This window comes from Phyllopteryx taeniolatus, chromosome 3 (genome assembly GCF_024500385.1).
Source record: "Phyllopteryx taeniolatus isolate TA_2022b chromosome 3, UOR_Ptae_1.2, whole genome shotgun sequence".
Lineage (NCBI taxonomy): Eukaryota > Metazoa > Chordata > Actinopteri > Syngnathiformes > Syngnathidae > Phyllopteryx > Phyllopteryx taeniolatus.
Window position 1 is genome coordinate 14,411,761 of NC_084504.1, and position 3,903 is coordinate 14,415,663.

Below are 3,903 nucleotides of genomic sequence, written 5' to 3' on the forward strand. Positions count from 1 at the left end.
CCAAAATGGCGGCCATCCAAGCACGACAATCAGCCGGGCTGGGGGTATCTAGTGTTAAAACCTATGCCCGGGAAGCCCAATAGGAGAGGTTGTGTGTGGTCATATGACTTTCTTGTTTGATTAAACGTCACTAGCACTTAAATTGGATTGGCACAAACAGCGCCCGATGTGGAAGTCGTGGTCGTAGTCTTGTGCACGAAATAGTTGATAAATAAGCAATAATTGATAAATAAAAGTAGCAAGCGACATTTAGATCATTATAACGGAGTAAATGTACCGTTACTTCTTCACAGCAGAAGCTGCCAAAGTGTTTTTTTCTGGTCTCGTCAACTCCTGTGACTTATCCAAAGCAGGTCCCGAGCGCACAGGCGAAACCTCAGGCCGATGCGCTCGCATATTAGTCCGCCGTGGAGTAATATTCAGAAATTACTCGTGTGTGTGTAGATGGTGGATGTGTAGAATGGATCTAGGTGCCAGCGTTCAAGGAGTACGAAACAGCCTATGATGACGGTGACCCCCACCCAGGAAAAACTCATCGGATCGATACGATTCATGTATATGGCCGACTTTGAGTTCAAAACGGCGAATTTTGCCGAAAGGAGACTGATTTGGATGTATGACTTTTGTACTTGAACGTGTCACAGAAAGTAAGAGAACTCAAACATGGACAAAAAGCATTCGATAAAGAATTTTTTAATTTATATTTTTTTAAAAAAACACTATAAAGTAGTGAGAACATGCTGAAGGAACAGAACATAAATAGAGCAGACAAAAAACAAATTCAAATAATTACTTTTTTAAAAAGCTGGTTAAAATCCTTTTCGGTTTTGGTCAGAGACAAGGATGTCATTGTTTAAAAAAACCAATACAAATAAAACTATTCCCTTTCAGTTCATATTGGGTGTGATATTGGACAAGGCTATGGTATGTTTAAAGTCACACAACATTGGAAACATTTACACGTAAAAACACGTTAACGCAGTGAACCTCAGGGGTTTTTGTTTTTTTTTGTCGTACATTCAATTGATGTAAAAAAGCCAGCCAAGTGACACAAAAGGAATAGAAAATTAAGAAAATAAAAGATTACAACAAAGTGTGGAAGGATAGGTAGGAATAGACTTCTAGAAAACATGGTCAAAATGTAACATTTAGCAGCTTTTGGCCCATTTATATGGCCCAATGAGGGGACAAAATGGAGGAAGTTGAACACAAAATGGAGGACACGTCAAAGACAAAAGACAAAATGGAGGACGCTAAAGCGACGCGATATCAAACTTCGATTCATTGGGTTAGAAGAAGTTACTTTTGTTCACGGCCAGGGAGCTAACAGCTAATGTCAGCTTTAATGGTGCCACAGTTTCCTGAGAGAGGACGCGGAGGAGTGTCAAATCTAATTCGTGTGAATTTTTGTTTTAACAGGCTGGAAATTACATGAAAAGGGAAAAATTAAAATCGTTAGCCTAATAGCCTCAGTCATTTTTAATTTACACTCAGAATATCAACAAAAATAGCAATGTGCTTGTTTAAAAATTTGGTTTTGTCTTTATGTCTGTGTAGATTGTCAGTCATCCAGATCATGGTAATCTGCAAAGGTTGAATCGAGGCAACTGGACTCCTCTTGTTTAGTGAAGTTGCCAAAGAGACAGGCAATTAGGCTAACGAAATGCAAATTTCATATGATCTGCCTCACAGCTCTGAGGACAGGGGTTCAAATCCCGGCCCCGCCTGTGTGGAGTTTGCATGTTCTCCCTGTGCCTGCGTGGGTTTTCTCCGGGCACTCCGGTTTCCTCCCACATCCCAAAAACATGCACGGTAGGTTGATTGAAGGCTCTAAATTGCCCGTAGGTGTGAATGTGAGTGTGAATGGTTGTTTGTTTCTATGTGCCCTGCGATTGGCTGGCGACCAGTTCAGGGTGTACCCCGCCTTTCGCCTGACGATAGCTTGGATAGGCTCCAGCACGCCCGTGACCCTAGTGAGGAGAAGCGGCTCAGAAAATGGGTGGATGGATGGACAAATAGCATAATATATAAAGATTTTGATGAAATTATTCATGTCTTTGATCTTACTGGAAAATTTTGTTTATTCTAGTATTGTTCCAATTAATTTATAAACTTTCCCCAAAACTCCCCAATTACACTCACTTAACTCCCTGGAAAGTTTAGGGGAAAACATTTTATTAAAAAAAAAAACAGCACCAGTTTCACCAATCAACATAAAATCGGGTGGACGTCTACCATAAGAGGGCGCATGAAAAAGTCTCAATGACTTATGCCCCAAATTGAACAGGAAGTCAGCCCTTATGGTTTCAAGCAGCCATTTTGGGCAATTTCCAGGGCTTTTACTTTGACTGACTTCTATTTTATTATTAGAAATTGTAATTTGGAGAGACCTCAACATGCCCAAAAACTGCCCGCAATTTGCAAGTGCGTGTATCCTGGTGAAAACGGGGGTCCTCAACACGACTCATTAGCGCCCCCTGGAAGGTTAAACATTTTAAACCCTGGACGCCAGTTTCACTGATTGACACAAAATTGGGTGGACATGTCTCTTGTGACAGGATGCACAAAAATGTCTCAATGACCCATGCTCCAAATTAAACAGGAAAGTCATTTCTGTTTGAAGCAACAATTTTGGGACAAATGCCTACTTGCAAATTTGTGAGAATGAGCCAAAATCGGAAGCAGGTGTCTTACACAGATGGGCGATGCAAAAGATGTATTTATTCATTTATTTTTTGCTGATTCATCGTCAAAAAAGGGGGTGCAAGGGCCCGTTCATTGCAGCTCACAGCTTTAATACTTACTGTTACCCAAAAATGTACTAAAGTCATTAAAATAGTTATTGAAAAGTTATGTTTTAGTGGTTGAATGCTAAGTTACAAATTCCTTTTTGAAATTGTAAAACCATCGAGAACGAGTTCACATTAAAGCACTTAATGACGCCGGGTGGTCGATCAATCCATACATCTGTTAAGCACTACACATTGAGTACAAACCATTTTGAACATGTCAAAATGTAAAAAATATTTTTTGGTTGTTTTTCTTATTAAAAATCAATTTTATCCTTAACGGGACTGGCCAAAAATGGCAAAATGTTTCTATTATTATATATTATATTGAATGTACTTTCCAGTTATGAGACAGCATTCAACATAAAAATTCCCTTTGAGTGAATCCTGAAGACCTAAGACATAAGACATTGTGGGCTATAGTAATTGTAACGCTTCGTGCGGACAAGGCACCTGCTCTTATTTGTGCTTGGGGGAGGTAGAAGGCCGTAAAGGCACTGGGATTAAATGCGATGGCATGACAAGAAAAGGCCGAGATAAATGTGTGGTGATTACGGCATCACTTTGGCTGCGAAAACGGTAAACCATGTGCGCTCAAGTGTGTAAAACATACACGTATATAATGTACATACAGGCTGTGTTCACAATTGTTTGGTTCAGTTAAAACTGCTTTTGACTTTTACACAGCACCCAGCGAAGGCGGTATCATCAGATGATTAGATGAAGTCAATGTCTGGTAAGACAATTGCTTTCAACACAACAGGGCGGGAAAAGTGAGTGGCGGGTGTTAAACGTCACACCCGTCCAGATTGCGTCATTCCCGATTGTCCCGCTTCTGTTACAACTCTGATATTACCTTTAAAGTCCAAAACTTGACGTGGCACAGAACAGCGACACTGAGGGGAAATAGCAGAACAATTAGAGCATCAGAGACGAGACGTAACAGTAGATCCAGCATTTTTCCGTTGGTGCCTTTTACACAAACACAGCAAAGGTGGGCTACTGCCTCAACCTGTGTGCACTTTAACACAACAATCAGATCATGAGATCTGAGTATCAAATTACAAGTGTGAACAGAGTCTCAAAAGCAGCACGAGGAGGTGAATAAAAACGG

At 40.5% G+C, this 3,903-nt stretch overlaps 1 protein-coding gene across 1 annotated transcript in view; it reads right to left on the reverse strand.

Annotated features, from left to right (window-relative positions):
• Positions 1–677: 677 nt before the first annotated feature.
• Positions 678–3,903, reverse strand: part of dapk1 (death-associated protein kinase 1) — a 76,517-nt gene continuing 73,291 nt past the window's right edge. The window contains exon 27 of the mRNA XM_061767114.1: positions 678–3,903. This exon is cut by the window's right edge and continues 1,557 nt beyond it. The gene's annotated coding sequence lies outside the window, so the exon portion shown is untranslated.